Source organism: Schistocerca americana, chromosome 8, assembly GCF_021461395.2.
Source record: "Schistocerca americana isolate TAMUIC-IGC-003095 chromosome 8, iqSchAmer2.1, whole genome shotgun sequence".
Taxonomy (NCBI): domain Eukaryota; kingdom Metazoa; phylum Arthropoda; class Insecta; order Orthoptera; family Acrididae; genus Schistocerca; species Schistocerca americana.
This window is the reverse complement of record NC_060126.1, coordinates 211,791,847-211,816,812: the sequence shown is the minus strand read 5'-3', so window position 1 is coordinate 211,816,812 and position 24,966 is coordinate 211,791,847. Positions and strand designations below refer to the sequence as shown.

General features: G+C 42.8%; 1 protein-coding gene across 1 annotated transcript in view; it reads right to left on the bottom strand.

The window, feature by feature from the left end:
• Positions 1-24,966, bottom strand: part of LOC124545230 (synaptotagmin-7-like) — a 144,051-nt gene that overhangs the window by 85,148 nt on the left and 33,937 nt on the right. Inside the window, exon 2 of the mRNA XM_047124101.1 lies at positions 782-793. The gene's annotated coding sequence lies outside the window, so the exon portion shown is untranslated. The remainder of the gene's footprint in view (positions 1-781; positions 794-24,966) is intronic.

The following is a 24,966-nucleotide window of genomic DNA, read 5'->3' as shown; positions in this document are numbered from 1 at the left end:
TTCACTTTCTAGTCAGAAGTACATTCGGAAAAAACCAAGCTCCTGTGACCTTAATTACGGTGCAAAGTTCAGAAGATGTTGCAATTTGTAAAGAACGTAAACATTCGTGTAAGTGAAAACAAAATATGTGGAAACCAAACACTCAACGCGAGCAAAGCAGCGGGTGCTAATTTAGCTATCGTGTAATTCGTCTATAAGAAACGAAATGGAATAGTAGTAGGAAGAAGACACAGAAACAATTCTTTTACTAGTCAGTGTTCTTCGATGGCAGTTTTTCAGACTGCTCTGTCGTGTTTTTGGGGAAAATAATCTAATAAAGAGATACTAGGAGATTCACTCGCAGTGGTGCTATAAATGAGTCAGTCTATTAAAATTTACGCTGGCATGTTAGGATGATTACTGTATTACATAACCTTCATATCTGATGTTAATGAAATTTCCAGAAAGTCCGACTACGTGCACATGGTAAAATACATTTTTCCTCATGTTTATCGTCTGTCAGATTCAAAAGAGTAAAGATAACTAGGAAGACTATTCTAGCATATAGGTGACGATCGAATGTCTACCTGAATTTGTGTGTTTGGAAATATAATATTATTGGAAATGCATCGTGCTAACTTGTGCCGTATTACAATAAAGAAGCCATTCATGAGCTCTGTGCAAGACTAATCCTCTTTTCAAGGTGCATATCTTGCTATTACAATTCTACCGCATACGTGCCAGTGAAGTGATGCGAAATCAGTAAGTGCGATTAAATGAAGGCTACACAACACATACTTACTCGAACTGGGTCCTGGACGCCCACAGGAGGCCAGCACCAGAAGAAACAGACAAAGCGAGCATTAAAAGTCAATGGCATCGCCTCAGATTTATGCGTTCAGATTGAAAGGCAGTCGCTGCAAGCTGAACGTTTTGCGTCTGTGTTTCTACACGTAGAAGGCAGTAACCTACTTTGAAATACGCTCATTTCATGTACCTAATGCCCCATATCACAGATGCAAATACACCGCGCACGCCTCCATGTCTGCCACGTTGATGTTACAAACTAACATCTAAGTCACGTGAAGAAGGCAGACAGCCGAGTTTCCGTCATTATGTATTATACGAAGTGGAGCTGACATTTGCAGGTTTTCTCATTTAAAGCCGGAATCAAGCGTTAATTTTAGCAACTGAACAACTTGTATTGGTATTACATGTAACTTAATTTCTCAGAAATTCTCAACATTTATGCGATGGTCATCGTTTTTATATTTGGCCAGGTGACAGGATAATAAATAATTTGAAACGTTGCTTGACAGTTTTTTTTACTAACGACAGGATTACAGTTCTTCGGTGAATTCTTGTTTCGGTTACACTGACTCATTTAGCTCGCCGCTTCCACGGGAGCAACAGACAAAATGCCGTTTGGGCAGGAAGTATTTGGTTTTCTGACAATTCCTCAACAATACGTGTAAAATCTTTTATTTAGTTTTTATAAAAAGACATCCATCTCTCACCACTACGTCCGGTCTTTATGCAAAATAAGAGTTTAAGTTTTACAACGTTTTAAGGAACCCTCTAGAGATACAGATACTTTACGATGCTCTTGTACTTAATCAGATATTAACATTCTGCCGTCTTAGAATCTTCTACATTCATCGACTTTTAGACCCGAGGGCCAACCTACAACTTAACTTACTCTCCAAAGATTTAGAAATATGTTTCCTACGTAGCTTTGTGTAGTCGTTCGTCTTGAAATCTCTATTTTAAAGGCAAGGGTCAAAACATTCCTTAATACTTTATCGGTAGAATCCTGTACCCAGTTCTGAGATTAAGTAGAAACAAATTGCCAAGTTAAATAGATAAAAGAAAGATCATGCACTTAATATTTCGCAATTCTCCAAGCGTTTTTTTACGATATATGTAACGACCCCTATAATTCAGTTCGTAATATTTAGACACGAATAAACACTCTCTAATAGGAGACCGTTTTTATCTACTTGATAACGATATCAGTCTTTAGCGCAAGTCCTTAAATTAACTAACTTAATATCTAAATATGTGTTTTTGTCATTTTGAAACAATTTTACCTGTAATGTTAGCCTACATACTTTCACATATATTTCGTGCAACCACACGCTGCACATGATTTCAACGTTGTAATAAAGAAACCTTTACTGAAATGCAACAATTAAGATAAAGATCAGTTGAACAGCATTTCGGAAGTCCTATGCAAACGGATTCCACCATTAGTCACCTGATCGAGATGTTCACATCTCTTACTTTATTACGATCATCTTTTCTTCCTCTGTAGGTAGACGTCAAATAGAACATTTTAGAATTCGGAGGAGAATATTAGTGACTGATGTTCCACCGCAACGAGAAACGACAAGTGAGTTGCGGTGCAAATCTGCCCCCTGTTAAGAGATAATACAAAACGAGCAGCCATTCTTTGAGCTTTTTCGATGACCTCTATCAATCCTAACTAGTAAGAATCCCCTGCTGCACAGCAGTACTCTAACAGAGGACGGACAGGCGTAATGTGGGCAATCTATTTAGTAGATCTGTTGCATCTTCTAAGCGTTTTGCGAATAAAACGCAGTCTTTGATCTGTCTTCCCCACAATATTGTCTATTTAATCGCTCCAGCTTAAATTATTCGTAGCTGTTATCCTTAGGTTCAAAATAGTTCAAGTGACTCTGAGCACTATGGGACTTAACATCTGAGGTCATCAGTTCCCTAGAACTTAGAACTAATTAAACCTAATTAACCTAAGGACATCACTCACATCCATGCCAGAGGCAGGATTCGAACCTGCGACCGTAGCGGTCGCACGGCTCCAGACTGAAGCGCCTAGAAACGCTCGGCCTATCCATCGGTATTTAGGTGAAATGACAGCCTTTAGATTTGCGCAGTTTATCGTGTACCAGAAATTTAACAGGTTGCTTTTAGTACTCCTGTGAGATGGAAGCACACTTTTTATTATTTAGGGTCAATTTCCACTTTTTGCGTCATACCGATAACTTGACTGTACTGGACGGTAAATGACAGCATCATCTGCAAAAGTCATCTGTCTCCTAAATCGTTTACATAGATCACGGAAGAGCAGAGGGACTGTAAAATTTCAACATTTCCCTCGGGAAGAGCAAATATCACTTCTGTTTTCCTCAATGACTTTCCTTCAGTTACTATGAACTGTGAGCTTTCCTGCAGGAAGTCTCTAATCTGGTCTCACTACTGAGACGATGCTTCATAGGCAAGCAATTAAATTAGAAGCCGCTTGTGAGTAACGATTTCAAATGGATCCTGGAAATGTAAAAATATGGTTCAATGGCTCTGAGCACTATGAGACTCAACTGCTGTGGTCATAAGTCCCCTAGAACTTAGAACTACTTAAACCTAACTAACCTAAGGACATTACACACAGCCATGCCCGAGGCAGGATTCGAACCTGCGACCGTAGCGCTCGTGCGGTTCCAGACTGTAGCGCCTTTAACCGCTCGGCCACTCCGGCCGACTGTAAAAATATGTAATCAGTTTGAGATACTCTGACGATAGCGCTCATTACACAGTAGAATAAAGAGCTTGTTGTGTTGCACAAGAACGATATTTTCTGAATCCGTGCTATTTGTCAACAGATGGTTTTCTTTGAGACTATAACTGCAGTTTGGTGCTTATGAGCTGGTATCATTTCTGATCTCGCGCATATACTCCGTAAGCCACTTGATTTTGTGTGGTGGAGAGTACTTTTCACAGCACTGCCACACGTACCCTTGGAAATTCGCTGCTCGATGTTCAGACATAGTAGCAGGATGTTTACGTACGTGTCACCTGTCAAAGTCGTATCTAGACGTGTCAGGGGTCCCATGTCATCCAACTGCAGGTATACCACACTATTACAGAGCGTCCACCAACCTGAACAGTCCCCCGCTGACATGCAGGGTCCATGGATTCATGAGGTTGTCTTCACACCCATACACGTCCATCAACAGTCCAATGTCGGTGTTGACGGGCCCAGGCGAGGCGTAAAGCTTTGTGTCGTGCAGTCATCAAGGGTACATGAGTGGGTCCGACTCCGAAAGCCCATATCGATGATGTTTTGTTGAATGGTTCGCACACTGACACTTGTTGATGGCCCAGCATTGAACTCTGCGGCAATTTGTAGAAGGGCTGCACTTCCGTCACGTTGAACGATTCCCTTCAGCCGTTGTTGGTCTCGTTTTTTCAGGATCTTTTTCCGACCGCTGCGTTGTTGGAGATTAGATGTTTCACCGGACTGCTGATATTCACGGTACACTCCTGAAGTGGTCGTACGGGAAAATCCCCACTTCATCGCTATCTCGGAGATACTGTGTCCCATCGTTCGTGCGCCGACTATGACACCACGTTGAAACTCATTTAAATCTTGATAACCTGCCATCGTAGCAGCCGTAAGCGATCTAACAACTGCGCCAGACACTTGTCTTATATAGGCGTTGCCGACCGCAGCGCAGTATTCTTCCTGTTTACGTATCTCTGTATTTGAATACGCATGCTTATAACACTTTCTCTGGCGCTTGAGTGTACTTTTGAATGATCCATTTTACCAAACTGAATTCTTAAGCATTTTGAGCGTCGAAGAATCCCATTTCAGGTCGAAAAGTGGACGAGTACACACGGCTACACGGTTGAAGAGTTTTATAAGCCGAAGTTACAGTTTTTCTTTTACGAACATGCTGGCGATATGTCGCAATGAGAAAAACAAAAACATGTTCGTTGTCTTGTGTGGTGCAATGAATACAAGTTTCCTGCAGAGGTAGCGTTTCAGGTACAGAATCGGTCTGCCACGTGTTGGACGTGCTCAGCCAGTAACAGGTTCATTAGAGACCCCGCAATCAGCGCTAATGAACCGTCTGCTCCGGTGGCTGCAACACTAAGCAACCAAACCGACACCTGTCCAGTTCGATGTTGCAGCGTGTACATGTTTCGGTTGCACTGCTTGGTGTCTTCATGAAACCATAATATTCTATCGGTGATGTGTCTGTATATTACATACTGAACAGATAGGATATGACATAACTGCATGCGTTTTTACTGAAAATTGCCGTGCGGGGTAGCAGAGCCGTCTGAGGCTTCTTGTCACGGTTCGCACGGCTTCCCCCGTCGGAGGTTCGAGTCCTTTCTCGGGCATGGGTGTGTGTGTGTGTCGTCCTTAGCGTAAGTTAGTTTAAGTTATATTAAGTAGTGTGTAAGCTTAGGGACCGATGACCTCAGCAGTTTGGTCCCATAAGACCTTACAACAAATTTCTGAAAATTTACTGAAAATTTTTGCTTTGTTTTACCTTGTTTGCAGAATAGCAAGGTCCATCTTTTCGGCTGACATTTAACTAATTCCGAAAGTTGGATGTATACCTGTAATATTGTTACTTAATAATGATGTTATAAAATAATTTTCATATTATAGTACATTACCATCTATACTGTGCAAGCCACGTTTTCATTGATGGCAGAACATACTGTGTATTCCACTGTCATTTTCCCCCCTCACTTGCTCCAGTCGCGAGGGGCCGCGCAATCCGTGACATGGCGCCTCAAACCACGCGGCCACTACGCGCTGAAGGTGCAATATTAGTTCGTCCGATATAAGCGATATGAGCGGTGGAGTCAACCAAACTGGACCTATTACCTGTGCTGCGATAGGTCCAGTTTGGTTGCCTCCATCGCTCATATGTTCGTATACGAAGCCCAAATACATGTATGGTAATGGACATTGAGGGAGACTGCACTTTTAAAAAGACGTTTTCTCCACACCTCAGGGACACCCTTCAACTTGGCTCGCAGTTCCAACAATCAGTGAAACACAGCTACGTTTGGGTTGTCGGTTACGTATTTTCTACATGACCTCTGCAAGACCATCTATCTTACGAGAATATAAACAGTACCTTGCAGAGGAGTATCATTACCTTAAGAAATTGTACAACAACAGGTACAAGATTTTTCTTTTAAATGTCGTGTTAACTCTATAGCAACCTTGAGTCGTCGAGTGAAAGCTTGCTTTTCTTGAGAGAATCCATGTACTTGCCCTGGAACCCTAGTTTTCATCTTACTTTCTTTTGTGAGTGAATGTAGAGCTATTTTCTTGCCCTTGTTTCTATCTTTGTTTATAATTTCTAGAAAAAATTGTAAATTTGTGGTAAGATCTTAAGGGACCAAACTGCTTAGGTCATTGGTCCCTAAGCTTACACACTACTTAATATAACTTAAGCTAATGGACAATACACACACCCATGCCGGAGGGAGGACTCGAACTTCCGACGGGGGGAGCGGCGTATAATTTGTATCGTCAAAATTTTTTACCACCTCTTTTAACATGTAAACATTTCGTAAATACAATAGGCACATCCACAACCATGTTTAAAATTAAACTGTAACTGAGATTGTAACTGCAAACTTAAAAGTTGTCTCTCATATTTGTATATCTTCCAACTTCCGTGGTCTTAGTTTATTGTGTGTCGATTATCTGCGCGCAATCTTTGTTCTTATCTCTAAACTCACTGATCGACTTTCACTACAGCGTCTGCTACGACAGTGTATCTGCTGAAGTTCTTTGCGGCTGAGCGATCTAACCCAATGAGGTGCATAGATGCGCCGACGTTGGGCATGCTTTGAAAGCTTTTCAGGAGAACAAAGCTGAGCCTTTGTCCTATTATGATCGTGGCTGTGGGAGGCATAAGGTGTACTTTCCTAACGTGTGAAGTGGTGTGCTATTGAAAGTGTGAAAGTGGCTGCATTCATATATGCCGGGAAAGAGAGAAAGTTGGTTGGATGGTTGGTTGGTTGATCTGGAGGAGGGGACCAAAAGGGAGAAGGAGAGCTGTAAATGAGGGGCAGTGAAATGAAAACAAGGCAGATGAAAAAAAGTTAAGTGTTTATTACTTAAAAAGTAATCGCAGTAATGTTACTACATTTACTCCACTGTAAGACAAGGCGGTCAATGCTTTCATGGAAAAATTATTTGCGGTTGCCTACGGAACCATGATTGTACCCACGCGTGCACTTTTTTGCCCGAAGCAAATCGACGGCCTCGAATGTCTTTCTTCAGAGCTCCAAGAATGTGGAAATCACATGGGGAGAGTTCGGGACTGTATGGAGGATGTGTAAGGGCTTCCCAGCGAAACGACTATAGAGTAGTCGGAACAGCATTTGCAAGGTGTGGGCGGGCATTATCCTGCAACAGAATGATGTTGTCTGTCAGCATGCCTAGGCGTTCGGAATAAGCTGCACAAGTTTCACTGGAAGATTCTTACTTATTCTCCATACAGTCACAATCTTTTCCCGTGCTATTTCCATATTTTTTGTTCCCTGAAGAACGACCTTCGAGGTAGTCGATGTGCTTCGGACAACCAAGGGCACGCCTGGGTACAATCAACCGAAACCATTTTTCCGTGAAGGCACTGAGCGTTCTGTTTCACAGCGAAAAAAATGTATTAATAGTTATAGCAATTATTTTTAAATAATAGACAGTTTACTATTTTTTTCTCCAATATGTCTCGTTTTCATTTGACTGTCCCTTACATAGGTGGATGCAACAATGGTTTGTATGTATGAGATATTTTTTTAACATAAAGCTCCTCAGCCGGCTGCTGTGACCGAGCGGTTCTAGTCGCTTTAGTCGGGAACCGCGCTACTGCTACGCAGGTTCGAATCCTGCCTCGGGCATGGATGTGTGTGATGTCCTTAGGTTAGTTAGGTTTAAGTAGTTCTAAGTCTAGGGGACTGATGACCTCAGATGTTAAGTCCCATAATGATTAGAGCCATATGCTCCTCTCGCACGAAGATTATGGACAAAAGGCAAAGTTTTGCGTTATCAAATGCAGGACGGGCTATATTGGTTTGTCAAGATTTTATCGTAGCAAAGTGACTCTCATGTACCATAACGATTCGGTGAGGTAGATTCCTTTCTGATTATGAACTGCAGTTATTTCACGTTGGGGTTTAGCATTCGGTATTTCATTCTGAAAAAATGTTCTGCATCCTACGCGATTTTCAAATAGACGTTGAAGGACTGAACGTTGTATGGCTGTGCTGAGGACAGCAGTTGTTTCACGTAACTTTAATTTGTGTCCTGCATGTAAATCTTTTGTACTCTCTAGGCACAACAACAATTCCAAGGAAAACGCAAATCTTATAACTTTATTTGAAATTCACACCTTTCATAAGCACATTTAAATGAAGTACAAGTGCATGTGACGAAACATAGCGCCTTGCATGAATGCTTTATGTGGAAGTAACGAAACTAGGTATTTTGTTGTCTAATTCATTCAGACTTTCACTCAGCGTAACTTCTGCCAGTAACGAATATTTTGAGATAAGCCACTCTTTGAATTAGCGACTTACTTTCAGATCGCAGACGGTGAGTTTGTCTCGAGATCTTCGGGAACGCAGCTGCATGATATTGTGATTTCATGTTTTGTGATAACTGGTATTACAACCTCTCCACGACGAAGTACAACTACTTTTTATGTGAATGCAGAAGTTTGGGTCTGTATCTTGCCAATCATACGAGAACTAAGTTGGGAAGATTCAACTTGGTTTCAGTAAAGGCAAAATTAACCAGTGGGCAATATTAAATTATTTCAAACGTAAAATATGTCTGTCTCGCTATTTCAGCATCGTTGTCTAAAGAGTCTGAAATGAGGATAGTCAGATTACATTATACTAATTTATGTTGGCCTTGCCAATTTTAAAAAGAGCAACCTTATGTGGACTGAACAAGTCCCGAGCGTTGCAGTATAGAATACAAAAGGTTACAGTCGTACACGGACACCATACAAGGTTATGACGTTATTGGTTGATGACTATATGTTTATGTTTATATTGTGACTGTTAAATGTAGAAAAAGTGTAAACAGCTGTAATGATCTTTCACGCATTCAACGTTTGTTGTAGTTGAACGCCTTGAACTAAATATTTCACTCAAACTGTTATTTTCATATGAAATTTTTTGGTAATAAATACGATAAAACTTGTCTGCTGCCTGACATATGAACGATTCCGCTTAAGAGAATACACGACGCTTACCCTACAAGGAAATCGGGAAGATTGTCACCTTTAAGTATTCATAACTGACTACAGTTGTCACGTTTCGCATGGTCAGTTTTTTCGAATGCATCTTTCTTTTATCGTAGGGGAAGCGAAAGCGGACAACTGAAGTTAGTCAACAAATCAACGTTTTGGATGCAAATAGAACAGATTTAAATTTCTTTTGATACATTATCTGCCCAGTGTCAAAAAGAGCTATACTTCTGTATTACGTTTTAACGCTTTGTATCACTCTGAATATTGTCAGCAAATGACAACGTGTCAGATCTGTAGTAAATTGTATTTCTCATTCTTTATTTGTTTCAATTCGTCTAGTCACCTCGTATGTCCGTGCTTCTACTCGATATTTTGTAAATGCTCATTTACGTTTAGGCCGTGATAATTCACAACATACACTCTGTAAACATCACTTATATAGTTTTGACGGAAATTCCAATGCACTGCTGGCTGCAATACCAAGGAGGATGGAAAATGAAGACATTTTACGTTTTGCGTATACAGTGTACTAAGAAGAGTACAGGGTGGTTACAAATAAATTTCCGCTAACTGAGGAAATGTTCGCGTATGGGTGCACAATTTTATACGAATGATGTTTAGATTGTGCACTGCAGGATCTGCGTTGTTACTGGTGTTTCTGTCTTGCGTGGTGATAGGCTCTGATACTGGTACAGGCAGGGCGACGTAGGATTGAAGCGCATCACTGTTACAATCACGTTACAGGTGCAGTCAGTCAGTATAGGTGTGGGCATGGTGAGCAGGACTTTCGTGAAATGGTATCCAGGCTGCTGTGGATGCAAATGGTCGTCACATTTGGAACCTGGAACGTAAATATGGTACGCAGTTAACAAATGTTACCATCTCATGTGGAAATTAAAATGTGTTTCTTTTAGTGGTTCACTTCTTATTTCTCTTCCGCATGTCCTTGCAAATGTTTCCACAAAGTTTCATTGCTCTACGATCACTCGTTTTCCACGTGGTGATTTGGGGATATACGGGCTGCTGAATTTAATAAACCGCGTCTAGCTGCAACAAACGCACTAATCAGGTTGGATATCGAGTCGAAGTGAGCTTGGTTGAACAATATGGTTAAGTTGTTCCGTTCTTTTCAGTTTTATGCTGCGCTGATAAATCGGAGTGGGAGACGAATAGTGCCATGTCAGTCTCTCGCGAACCCTTGACCAGATATTATCAATGGGAAAGCGATATGGGGAAATTGGTGGCCAGATCGAAAGTCGAGCACCTCAGTATCGAGGTAAACAAATTGTATTGTTGTGTAATCTTGTTGTAAGATACATTACGGATATCTACATCCACATACATACTCCGAAAGCCACCTACGGTGCGTGGTGGAGAGTACGTTGTATCACTACTATTCATTTCCCTTCCTGCTCCACTCGCAAATACAGTGACGGGAAAACGGCTATCTATGCCTCTGTACGAGTCCTAAAATCTCTTATCCTTAGGCGAAATGTACGTTGGCAGCAGTACAATCGTTGTATTTGCAACGAATAACTAATTTAGTATAATATAAACATAAAACCGAAATAGATAAGAAATAAAATATAAGTTGTGAAAGAATACGTTTACAACCATCACTAAATTAAATGTTACATGAGTATAATCAAATGTAGAAGACGAAAATATAGTATATATACAACGGAATCATTTAGGTGAGACTAGATTAGTGGCAACGAAAAGCAACTTTTATTACAATAAAAGCGATTTTTGTATTTTTTAAAAGAAACTTAATGGTACAGCTTTAGGTCATATAACAGTCCAGCTGTTATACAAAGACACTGTCAAATATGCCCATATGAGGTGAGATCTGTATCGCATTCAATCTATGTGCTCACTTTCGTGAGCTTTTTACTGAAGTTTGGTTTAAATGTATGCACGATACTATTGAAATGTCTGTATATAGAATACTAAGATGCATACTTGTGTTATTATGTACGTATTTGCTACCGTTAATTTTCTTGTACACTTTATCCCGTAGCTTCAGTCCGATGGTGAAATTTTGAAACCCATAACGCTTAGTAAAGAACTGTGCGATCAAGAACTTTGTATATTTCAAGGTTGTGCAAGAATGCGGGTGGTTTTACTGGTACCTACTTTGGGCGGTTGGAGTGAATTGCTAATTAGTTGCATAATCAAACACTTGGTACACTTTATGCCATTTTGACGTTTGTTGTTTGATACCTTCGTTTCAATAGCCAGCAGGGAATTCACTTTCGGTCTCCAGTTACTGTTAACGTACCCGAATCGAATTTCGCCTCATTTTCTCCCGGAGTCCACAGCTTCTAGCACAAATCGTTGAATAATTCCCAGTTTCACAACTGAGAACATCCAGGAATATTAAACTTTTTAAAATATCAAATTTCGTATATACACGAAAACATGCCAAGCTAAAACTTTGTCCAAACAGGTCACAGAGAGTCCAACGGTACCGTCCGACCACCGTGTCATCCTCAGACGGTAGGCGTCACTCGATGCGGATATGGAGGGTCATGTCCATTGTCAGCTACTTCTCAGTCAAGTAGCTCCTCAATTGGCGACACAAGGGCTGAGTGCGCCCCGCTTGCCAACAGCGCTCCCAGATCCGGACGGTCACCCCACCGATCTTCGGTGATCCGACAGGAACCTGCGTTACCACAGCGGCGACGCCGTTGGCGAAAACTTTCCGAAACATATCTGAAATTAGTGAACATTTTAGAACAAGATCAGTTGATTTTAATATGTTCTGTACCAAAAAATACATTCCCACTATTGAAATCCTGAAGGAAAGGAGGAGGCAGTTGCGGTTGCAATAACTTTGCACCCACACAACTTTTCGTAACGTACGACCAGAACAGATCTCGTACAGCTTCTTTACGTGAACTGGAAAATGTAACGCTAAACACACACACACACACACACACACACACACACACACACACACACACACACACAAGGTGTTTCAAAGTTTTCGCAATGTACGTCTGGGGATGACAGATCAGAGACTGATGACCTTAGCATTTACGCCCCATAAGATTTCACACACATTTGATGACAATTCATGTCATTGGCAATAGCTTCTGTTACACACAAAATGTTCGCTGACACTTTCCAGTGCCGCCTGGTTCCCTTTAGTACTCGCCGACCCTGGAGAGAGGCAGGTGTGAGGCATACTACCTATGTAAATAAATTCAAAGATAAATTTTCAACAAGAAAACCATTACAATGTGTGGCTCTAAGCGGAGAATGATATTCTGGAAGCGAATCAGAAACTTCAATTTTGACCGGCCTACAGCATTTCACGTAGAGCAGATGACTCAATTACAGCCAACACACAGTGCATATGAAAGCTGCAAAGAGCCAATGTCCTGGCACTCCGCAGGATCATTACTAGTATTAAACAATGCCTAGCGTCACTGGGAAGCTTCAGTGAACATTTTGTATCTAACAAGCTTTTTTCTCCATAACGTGATCTATCGCTACTGGACGTTTGTTGCAGAAAGTCTGAAACAACTGACACACACATATTATACAGGGTGGTCCATTGATAGTGACCGGGCCAAATATCTCACGAAATAAGCATCAAACTAAAAAACTACAAAGAACGAAACTTGTCTAGCTTGAAGTGGGAAACCAGATTGGCGCTATGGTTGGACCGCTAGATGGCGCTGCCATAGGTCAAACGGATATCAACTGCGTTTTTTAAAAATAGGAACCCTCATTTTTATTACATATTCGTGTAGTACGTAAAGAAATATGAATGTTTTAGTTGGACCACTTTTTTCGCTTTGTGATAGATGGCGCTGCAATAGTCACAAACTTATAAGTACGTGGTATGATGTAACATTCCGCCAGTGCGGAAGATATTTGCTTCGTGATACATTACCCGCGTTAAAATGGACCATTTACCAATTGCGGAAAAGGTCGATATCGTGTTGATGTATGGCTATTGTGATCAAAATGCCCAACGGGCGTGTGCTATATATGCTGCTCGGTATCCTGGACGACATCATCCAAGTGTCCGGACCGTTCGCCGGATAGTTACGTTATTTAGGGAAACAGGAAGTGTTCAGCCACGTGTGAAACGTCAACCACGACCTGCAACAAGTGATAATGTCCAAGCAGGGGTTTTAGCTGCTGTCGAGGCTAATCCGCACATCAGTAGTAGACAAATTACGAGAGTATCGGGAATCTCAAAAACGTCGGTGTTGAGAATGCTACATCAACATCGATTGTACCCGTACCATATTTCTATGCACCAGCAATTGCATCGCGACGACTTTGAACGTCGTGTACAGTTTTGCCACTGGGCACAAGAGAATTTACGGGATGATGACAGATTTTTTGCACGAGTTCTATTTAGCGATGAAGCGTCATTCACCATCAGCGGCAACGTAAACCGGCATAATATGCACTATTGGGAAACGGAAAATCCACGATGGCTGCGACAAGTGGAACATCAGTGACCTTGGCGGGTTAATGTATGGTGCGGTATTATGGGTGGAAGGATAATTGGCCCCCATTTTACCGGTGGCAGTCTAAATGGTGCTGTGTAAGCTGATATCCTACGTAATATTCTACCGATGTTACTACTAGATGTTTCTCTTCAGGTATTTCCAACCTGATGGATGTCCAGCACATAGCAAATTTCATGACAGGTGGATTGGTCGTTGAAGCACCATACCATGGCCCGCACGTTCACCGGATCTGACGTCCTCGGATTTTCTTCTGTGGGGAAAGTTGAAGATATTTGCTATCGTGATCCACCGACGACGCCTGACAACATGCGTCAGCGCATTGTCAATGCATGTGCGAACATTACGGAAGGCGAACTACTCGCTGTTGAGGGGAATGTCGTTACACGTATTGCCAAATGCATTGAGGTTGACGGACATCATTTTGAGCATTTATTGAGAAATGATAAGTTTACAAAGGTATATGTATCACATTGGAACAATCGAAATTAAATGTTCGAACGTACCTACGTTCTGTATTTTAATTTTAAAAACCTACCTGTTACCAACTGTTCGTCTAAAATTGTGAGCCATATGCTTGTGACTATTACAGTACCATCTATCACAAAGCGAAAAAAGTGGTCCAACTAAAACATTCATATTTCTTTACGTACTACACGAATATATAATAAAAATTGCACAGAAACACCAGCGCCTGTAGCCTATGTATCCACATAGTCAGAAATCCAACTAATTCAGGTCCTGTGCAGGGAGAGGCCATGCCACCAGACCACCTCGCCCAATCCATCGTCCACGAAACATTGCGATGAGGTATTGTCTCCTGACCCGAAGATAATGGGATGGTGCTCTGTAGTGTACAAGTCACAGCCGTTGTCTTTCTGCAAAGGTAACGTTCTCGAATAGCATTGGTAATGTATTTTAAAAAACGCAGTTGATATCCGTTTGACCTATGGCAGCGGCATCTAGCGGGTCAACCATAGCGCCATCTGGTTTCCCCCTTCAAGCTAGACAAGTTTCGTGCTTTGTAGTTTTTTCGTTTGATGCTTATTTCGTGATATATTTGGCCCGGTCATGATCAATGGACCACACTGTATACACACACACACGTAAGTTAGTGTCTAAACTTAAAGGTCGAAAGTGGCTTTCTTATGAAGTGTTACTGCAAAGTAATATAGCTCGACGAAACTTGGACTACAGATAATAAAAATTTCCACATTGTAATAGAGAAGGTAATCCAAAGAAATACACAATGAGACTAACAAAAATGATACTTTTATTCAAAGCTTTGCCCTATAGATCGCTAAAAATCTCAAGAAAATTTCTTCTCCAAGTTTTATACAGTACCTACCAGTAGTCTAGGAATTGCCTCATTACCCGCTTCGAAACAGAGAAATAAATTGTTTTACAGCACGACACAGCAGTAACTGCGTAAGGGCTACGATAGTGCTGAACATAATAATAGTACTATTATTATTATTTTTATTACTGTGGCTGTGGTTTGCCACAAAGTATGAACATCCTAAAGTCTTCCAATTTCTGCCAGTTCAGAAGTAAGGATTCCAGAAATCCACTGATTTACGAACAGTATGTGTAGTACACACATTTTAACTTGACTTTAAATCAAGAAAGTGCAGCAATAGAAACAAATAATGCAGGGGAAGTATATTTTGTAACAAGTTTCTACCTCACTGTGGATAGGTAGTTTGAGAAGGGGTTGTGGGTAGCACTTGCGATGCACCACGAATTGCTTCGTCAGTCAATCTAACCCACACACACACACACACACACACACACACACACACACAAAACTAAATATCTTTCATCATTTTAAAAACAAAGGTGTTCCAAGAAAAGTCTTTCATTGTACAGTTTATTTAGGTGCTAAAGTTGATGATAATGTGGGGGAGAGGAACCCAACAAATGGCGGGGAGGGCGGGGGTACTAGCTAATGTCTGATTGCACTAAGGGGAGATGGTCTAAAAGAGGTTGGGAGCCGCTGTAGTAGAGCTAGTGATCACAATGGACGGCAACGCGCTGCCATGCTGACACGTCTGGTAAAGAGTTCCTGTGGTAGGGCGATGCATTCCTCCACCAGCTCGATTCACAGCTGCTAGGCGGTCGTTGGTGCACGTGAATGTGCTGCCATCCGTCTACCTAACGCATCCCACATGCGCTCGATGAGAAACAGACAGGCCAGTCCATTCGCCAAATTCTCATACACCTGCGCTGTTTGACGCGGCCGCGCATGGTCATCCATAAAAATGAAGTCGGGGTCGAATGCACATGTGAAGAGACGCACATGGTGAAAGAGTACAGTCACACAATAACTTTTTCCAGTGAAATTACCGCGTTCACTCTGGGAGAGTCTTTAACACCTACCCATTGTCTCATATGACAGAGTATTCTCACGGTGCACTTCCTCCAAACCAGCGTGTATCGTTTTATGGTTGATCTCCTTTAAACGCAGAAAACAAATTACGGCACAACATTCTAGTTTATCAATCGGCTCCTCTAGCTTCGTGATACGACACTCTGGCGCAGGGATTTCACTGTATACTAGGACTCCAGACAAGTAACCTAAACAAACAGAAAAATAATTACATCACTTTATATTTTCGAGGTGAAGATTAGAATTACTGTCGTATAAAATCCATCGTCACTTGTCTACCCGTTCTTGTTCCACTCGCCAGTAGAGCACGGGAGACGTGACTGCGTACATCCCACATAATTTGCGTACCTAGTTATTAAGAACTTTAAGTGAACTAATAATAGAGGCAGTTTCGTTGTCTAGAATTTCGATTCTTCAAACGTGCGCAACAGCTTTTTTTTTTTACTAAAACAGGCTGTCTATTCGCCAAAGATATCCACGTAGACCCCTGACAAATCAGCAACAAATCTTGCAGCACGCCGTTGAAATTTGAACGAATGTGGTTAACAACATAACATTCGCCTGTACTGAACTTTTAGCTTAGTTCGTTTTGAGATTGAGTGATTAGTATATGTCACGGTGCCAGTGTTTGTGCACTACGTACCACAGCCTACCATTACAATGGAGACAGCACGACACAACATGCCAGGTCGGACCGTGTCCGTGTCCAGTGGCTGCGACAGAGCGGGTCGCGTCCCAGGGGGCGCCTCGACATCGCCGACATCGACCGATCGACCTCTCGCTCTAGTCAGAGTTCAAATGGCTGCTCTGGGTGAGGTCGACACGCCTGTCACTTTTCATAAACAATTATTGCGAGCGCACAGCACATTTGCAAACTGTGTTGTGCCGTAGCAGGCAAATTCACTTGTCGACTTCACAGTGTACATTGACGTCACTCGGGGAACTTTAATTGTTACTGCTATCACACACGATAGTACAGTTCATCCTCTCCTTCCTTACTTCCGCGTCACCGAAATTGATGTATTTTGCATTAAGGTGTTACGCATCGTCTTTCGGTGCAAGTGATTCTACTCTGATGGCTGGTTTAATCATCAGCACTAAGACTAATTTGACGCAGTTGTTCATTTCTGTCACTTGCCAGCTATCTTATACATTTAGTTGTCAAACAGAAGTTGTGCAGTATCACAGAGAACTTTACTGCCTAAACAATATATCATACTGTATAGAGGGTGTTTTAAAAAGCGTCACACTTCCTACGGACACTCCTGTTAGTCAAAACGAGAAAAAAGTCGCTGTAATTACAGTGCAAAAATCAATACCAGGTGTAATACAGTCTGTCAAGTAAGAGCGTCATCGGCGTTAAACACAGATGTTACTAAATTTGGCCTTAGATCTTTCACAACCACAATAGAGGGAACTTTTTCCTTCATGCAATGTCCATACAGCACCAGTTTACTTTGAACTCTTGACTGAGATACACAAGAACAGACATGAGCACAGCTTATGCGTCGCGGTAATACAAAATGTTTGATGTCGACTGGCAAACGGCTACTTCTTCGACAAAACTGAAGATTGGATACTGCAGGAGGATAAAGATCCTAAGCACCTCAGCAGGCTCTGCAGCGACTGGAGAAAGGAGAAAGATGTGCATATACTGGATTGGTCCTCAGAATCGCCTAATTCTAACTCTGTTGAAAATGTATGGTCTTACATCAAAAAGAAGTTGCAATGAAAGAAGATCTTCGCTTTGAAACAGCTGTCAACACAAATACGACGGCTTTGGATGTCTCTTTCACCTGAATAGGCGAGAAACTTTGTTTCTAGTATTTCTAGTTCGCCTCTGAGATGCCAAGCAATTATCGACGCTGTGGGCGACTGTTATTAATAGTAATTGCATTTTACTTCTCTTCATGTGTGATGTATGTATATGTTTTACTTTGCTGTCAAATACATTTTTCGACTGATTAACCCGACCACGATCTTGCTTAACATACTGTATGTGGCGTTTTGCATCTGGCGAGTGATGTGTAGTATTAACAGCCAGCATTTTATTTACAGATGATACGGGGTACACAAGATATGGTATAATGAACCACCGCAATATGCACTTGAAGGCAGATGCAGATCCTTGAAAAATCATGGAGGTGAGGCATAAGGATCACTTCAGTATCAATGTAAGGGCAGGAATTGTCGGTTACAGTCATACGGGCTCGCATTTAATCCAACAGATTTAACAGGTTCTGTGTCTCACCGATTTCTGCCCGATGAATTACCAATGCTATTCGAGAACGTTACCTTTGCAGAAAGACAACGGCTGTGACTTGTACACTACAGCATGCCGATTATCTTCGGGTCATGAGACAATACCTCATCGCAATGTTTCATGGGCGGTGGACTGGGCGAGGTGGTCTGGTGGCATGGCCTCTCCCTGCACGGGACCTGAATTAGTTGGATTTCTGACTATGTCGATACATAGCCTACAGGCGCTGGTGTTTCTGTGCAAACGTTACAGGAGCCTGCTATCAATACATACTAAGCGATCCGAATGGAGCCAATTTTTCTAGTTTTGACCAATCCTATGTGCTGTAGGAATATGTGACACTTTTTTAAGCATCCTAACGAACAATATTTTCGTTTAGTATAAACTACGAAGTATTTTGGTTGTTTTTACTTGTTACATTTACTCTGCAGACATATAGCGTCGCCGCATACAATAAACCGGACCCGAAAGGCGTCCAACGCAACAGGAAACCCGAAGTTGCCCCACATTTACTGCCACGGTTATGATGTTATAATGAAATAAATGAATGAATAATGAGTGTCATGTATATCTTTAAAAAATACAATCAGTTTCTTCGTCGCCACTCTCGAATGAAATCCGCTTTTATGGTGTCACCTGAAACATTTTGTGTGGCCAACCTCTGTATATCTTTGGTGTGAATAAATCAAAGCCAGGTGGTGTAGCCGCGCGGCCTTGCCACGTTCACGCGGATGTTTCAAATTCCTGATCGGGTTAGTTGACACTTCCAAGAAGTTCTAAGTCTATTCACGGAGTGATAAGTTGGCGGACTGCTGGCTGCCGCCCAAGACTGGTAGTGGCGAATGGTCCGCTAGTGCTCGTCGTGCTAGCGTGCGGAATGGCAGCCCCGGGGGTAGACCCACTGACTCTCCAGCTGAACTCTAGTTGACTCCCCACTCCACTCTGCTGCCGTCGAGCCGCGTGCTCCCTAATTGCAAGGTGGGCGGAAGTGTACTTAGCAACACTCTAATTCTGCCCACGTGACAGGCGCTGCGGAAAAGTGCGGCTAAGGGGTCGCGCTCTGTAAGCCCAACACCAACTGCGGTGTCGTCTGCACGCTTAGCGCCTGCTGCTCGAGCAACCCGTCGGACTTAGCTGTACTGCTTGGAGCCTATGTACACCGGGGAAAAAATCACAATTACGCCGAAATTGGAGAGTAACAGACCACAACTGAATATTAGAAGTTCTTGAAGAACATGTTTTATTATACTCCGACAGTTGCTGCGTAGTAACTACTACAGCAGCGCCTGAAACTTGATACGACATAGTTATCAAGATTCACTGTTTCTTTAAAGTTAGTAAATTTCAACTTTGACGTCTATTGGACTAGGTCGTAATCATAAATGTACCCGATTTCAATTTTAATAAATAGCGCCTTCGGATACGTCGTTAATTTCTTATATAGGGTGTCTCCAACCTTTCGGGTCAAGTTGAAACAAGTGGTAGTGCGCCCACAACCGATATATTGAGGTAGGGAAACATTGGTCGGAAATGCGTACTTATTATGTTACGGACATACACAGCGTAACAACAGCGTAGCTCGTAGTAAGAGTTCAAAGAGGCGACCGCCAATCTCAACGCAGGCATGGCAACGGCGCGTGAAATTCAGCCGCGCTTTCGCGAAGATCCAAGGTGTCGTTGTACAGTGGATTAGAAGCGTACAAGACTGACTAGTTTATACTGTTCACGGCTGTGGCCTCATTCACCAGTGATGGTGTTTTCAACAGCCATGTCTAGCGTGGGGACAATCCTCACGCCTCCCACATTGGTGGCCACCAGCAACGATTTTCTGTCAACGTATGGGTGGGCAATGTCCAAGATAACCTAACAGGATCTTGTTTGTTGCCGCCCGGTCCATGTGATCTGGCGTTCCGGCGAGATATGTAGACACAGTTCTTGGAGACTATACCCCTTGGCGTCCGCGAAAGAATCTGGCGTGAACACGACAGTGCACCATCTCACTTCGATGTTAACACCTTTATCGTTGCAATGGAAGGGGAGATGCTGTCCAATGGCAAACGCGATCACCGGATACCGCACCTCTGGAATTTTCCCTTTGGGATTGCGTCAAGACGTTCGTGTGAGAAACCCACGTAGAAACTGATGAGGACCGGCTTGCTAGGGTCCAGGCCGCCTGTCTCCTAGTACGACAGACACCAGGGATCTTTGGAAGAGTGTGGCAGAACTTCATGCGCCGTTGGCATGCATGAATTGAGAATGGCGGTCGTCACTTTGAACAGCTACTAGGAGCTACGTTGCTGTTATGTGAGGCACATTGTGTATGTCCATAACACAATGAATATGTATAGCCGACCAGAGTGGCCGGGCGGTTCTAGGCGCTACAGTCTGGAACCGCGCGACCGCTACGGTCGCAGGTTCGAATCCTGCCTCGGGCATGGATGTGTGTGTTGTCTTTTGGTTAGTTAGGTTTAAGTAGTTCTAAGTTCTAGGGGACTGATGACCTCAGATGTTAAGTCCCATAGTGCTCAGAGCCATTTGAACCATTTTTGAATATGTATACTTGTTTTGTAAATAAAACTGCCTTTCCCTGCTGCTAGTTACTTCATTTATCCCATACACGTTTCACCCTCTCCTGTTTTAAGGCATCATCAGTGGGATCTATAACGATACAGTTTTTTTTAGTTTTAGATTATTAAACAGTTCACTTCGCGACTTTTTTGTAAAAAACGTAATTACCTACGATTTGCTGATCTGCGTTTCCTCGCATGTGGTCTGGAGGTCGCACTACCACTTTTATCACTGCCGTATTATCACATCTTTGTGTTCTCGCCTTCCAAATACTGTTCACCATGTTTCTCACATCATAAATAGAAGTTAGCCTCGAACATATACTTCGTTAGGTCGACAACAAACACGTAAACATGCAAAAGATGATGAAATGGAGTCTCAATATTTACGTTGTGAAAAACAGTGTACGACGAAATAGTTGTATCGAGCGACAAAATAACAAAAGTCTACCACAAAAATGAGTGAGAAACATGGTGAACAGTGTGTGAAAGGCGAGAACACAAGGATGTGATTATATGGCAGTGATAAAAGTAGTAATGCGAGCTCCAGACCAGATTTGAGGCAACGCAGATTAGCAAATCGTAAGTAATTACGTTTTTTACAAAAAGATCGCGAAGTGAACTGTTTAATAATCTAAAACTAACAAAATTGTAGTTATAGACCCCACTGACGATGCCTTAAAACAGGAGAAGGCGAAACGCGTGTGGGATAAATAAAATATGTTGTATGTTAACCGAGGACCTAGAAACGACGGAGAGGCTTCGTCCCCGCCGCAGCCGCAATGGTCCACAACCCCACGACGACTACCGCAGTCCACTTTACCCCTCTGCCGTCCCACACCGAACCCAGGGTTATTGTGCGGTTCGGCCCCCCCAGGGAACGTCTCACACCAGACGAGTGTAACCCCTATGTTTGCGTGGTAGAGTAATGGTGGTGTACTCGTACGTGGAGAAGTTGTTTGTGCAGCAATGACCGACATAGTGTAGCTGAAGCGGAATAATGGGAAGCAGCCCGTATTCGCCGAGGCAGATGGAAAACCGCCTAAAAACCATCGCCAGACTGGCCGGCTCACCAGACCTCGACACAAGTCCGCTGGGCGGATTCGTGCCTGGGACCAGGCGCTCCTTCCCGCTCCGGAAAGGCGTGCGGTAGACCGCTCGGCTAACCGGGTGTGCTAAATAAACTAGCAGCAGGAAAAGACAGTTTTATTTACAAAACAAGTATTTATATGCTTGCTGCGGAGGATTGTCACACAAACAAACTTGCTACCATGCATATGAATTTTCGACTACTGGATCCCTATCTCAACTGGTTGTGGACGCACTATCACCTGCTTCGGGACATGGGTCCCAATTCAAAATATTTTCTACTCAGTCCCCTCTAAAAGTCCTGGAAGTTTATAAAGGGAATTTCCCCACACCCATATATGTTCCTGACACCAAGAACTCGAGGGCACTAAATGACCGCATCTTTCCAACTGCACGAGGTTACCGCCATTGGCTTGGGCAGTGAAAGTTGGGGACGGTTCTTTTCAAATCATCCCCGCATCAGATGGTACACGGTGCCAGATGGTAGGGGACCTGCTCAGTGGCCAAGTGCGGCGATGCTGTAAAGCCCAAAACTTGTTTCCTAGTTCAGATCTTAGTAGTCAGTTCGCAGAAGACAGTACTCATTCACTGGGCAGCTCCATAGTCATCCTCAGTTCGAATGCAGGAGCCACCGCCGCGCGAGAATGTTAACACGAGGTGAGCCCTTTGTAACATCGTCTGGCAGCCCGGAATTCTTCAGTAACTTCAGGGTTTTTCTGCTGTGCGTCAAAGTTGGGTCCCGTTTAAGACATTTATACATACTGTCCTCCAACAGTGACGTCATTTTACTGTGATATTCGGTAGTATTAAGGACCACGATGGCATTTGCTTTGTCAGCTGGTAATATGACAAGATCTTCATCCTTCCGAAGTAAACGGAGCCCCTCCCTCTCTACTGATATTAGATCTGGGAGGCTTAGCTGAGGCCAAAAAGCGACTTTGTTCCCATATGAGGTGAGCCCGTCCCGTCGTTAGTCACCTTGCGACATATGGGGTGATTACATCTAAATTTTCGTTTCCTGAGAGAACCCCCATTAAAAACGTTTAAAGGAACATGCGGAAGATAAATAACGAATAAACGATTGAAAGAAACACATTTTAAATTCCTCGTAATAGTTTAACATTTGTTAACTGCGTACTATGTTTAGGTTCCAGGTTACAAACGTTGCCCAGTGAAACTACCATTTACATCCACGACAGCCAGGAACCACACTAGAGATGCTGTCCACAGGCGCTCGCAGCACTTTTGGAAGGGTGGACCATGAATATACAACTGTCGTGACAGCTCGAGCATTACTTGAAGGTCGCCCACTGCGTCCAGCATTCTCAGCCATGGCAACAGTAACCAACAGTCTGTGGAGCATTTGGCCATACGTTCTTCCCAGTACTAATTCCTAAATCGCCAGTTAATTCGAACTTCCAAATCACGTTCTTCAACTCCAATGTGGAAACAGAACCTCTCCGTATTCCTTTAATGTATCGCTACAAAACAGTTTCACGAGTAAATCCCAGCTCACCTTGTTCATAACCGTGTTGATTGTGTGCAACTGTAATGCATACTGATGCTTGTATGTCAACCCTTCTCCACCGTACGACTAAGCCAAGCAGGAAGTCATGACACTAACAACGCCAATTTTGCGGCGCACACTCAAGATATCATTCCTGCAAAATGCGATACGCATACAGTAAATATTTTTGCGTCTACGCTGACTCAAGTAGCTTTGTTATAGTCACTCTGTTCTCCATTTCCACTCTACTTAAGGCGTTTTATAAAGTGATCCCTTGTGTGCCAACTTGCAGTAGAGGAAAGTGCTGTATCTAGGTTTCCTTTATACTGCGTGTTTTTACTTTTCCCCTTGCAAGACACAGCCACTATCAATAAAATTACATAACATTAACATTTCCTGCAAGTAGGAAAACAAACTCACATAGCTTGCGTGAGGAATAAATTATCTCATCCTGGTTGCAGGTAAAATAAGGTCACTTGCACGATAACAGCTTCCCGAATGTCTGTCTTCCTTCTCAAGTTACCAAGACTAGTCGATTCCTCATCCCCGCCCCACAGCAAGACACGTCTGGCAATAGACCATTCCTTTCGAGGTATCTGCTATTTGCTCATCGCTGTAAATGCTGCTGACAACAACGACAGACAGAAAACTTTGAACCGTGTATCTATTTTGTATTTGCTGTAAACAAATAGTTGTCACTACTAAGTTCTAAATCTCACATTTACGCCCGATCAATGGTGCCTTATCACGAAATACTCGTTCCCTGATCATCTGCCATGTGAACCGTTGTCATCTTCAAGGTTTGGACGCATCCGGTATATCTATAGGAGCACAGGCGGCTGAGTTAGAGGAAGGGGAACTTGCGCAGAGCAACAGCCCCACCATCCGTGCCTGGAGGCGAAGAGCCTGCAGCTGCTATCACAGTACTCCTTTCGCTCGGTCGAAGCGACGCTATCGCTGCGGGTTCGTTGAGAAAGACAGCGCCCTCAACATGCAAACGGGTCCGCATGGGTCGCTTTGAGGAGAGGGGTACGAGATGAGTCCTGTGGGATAAAGCTGTTGCTTTGCTTCCACGCTGGAGCTGTTCCAGTCCTGGAGAGGTGACGACGCAATGTGTATTGGGAGAACGATTAACTTAAAACGCGTGCGCGTAGATTTACTGGATAGCACAATCTGTTCGTGAGTGTGCTTTTTTGTGAGCACATCCACATCTACATATATATCCGCAATGCACCGTAATGTGCGTGGCGGGGTGGAGGGTACACTGTTACACTACTAGTCGTTACCATTCCTATGGAACAACACAAGTCCTGAAACAGAGCGGTGTATTACGCTTGCATACACTCCCTATTGAGATATGGCATCATATTCTGGGGAAATTCTCCTCATAGCATAGCAACATTCCGGAAACAAAAAAATATTGTGAGGATAATGAAAAATGTTAACAGCCGAAAATCATGCAAACCATTCTTTAAAGAACTGGTGATTCTACCGCTACCATGTATCTATATACTAGAAGTTGTCATGTACCTAAAAAAAGCATCTTAAGAATGGAAATGTATTTATTCAAAGTAAATTTGTACATGAAAACTATACAAGGGCAAATAGTGACATACACAGGCATCA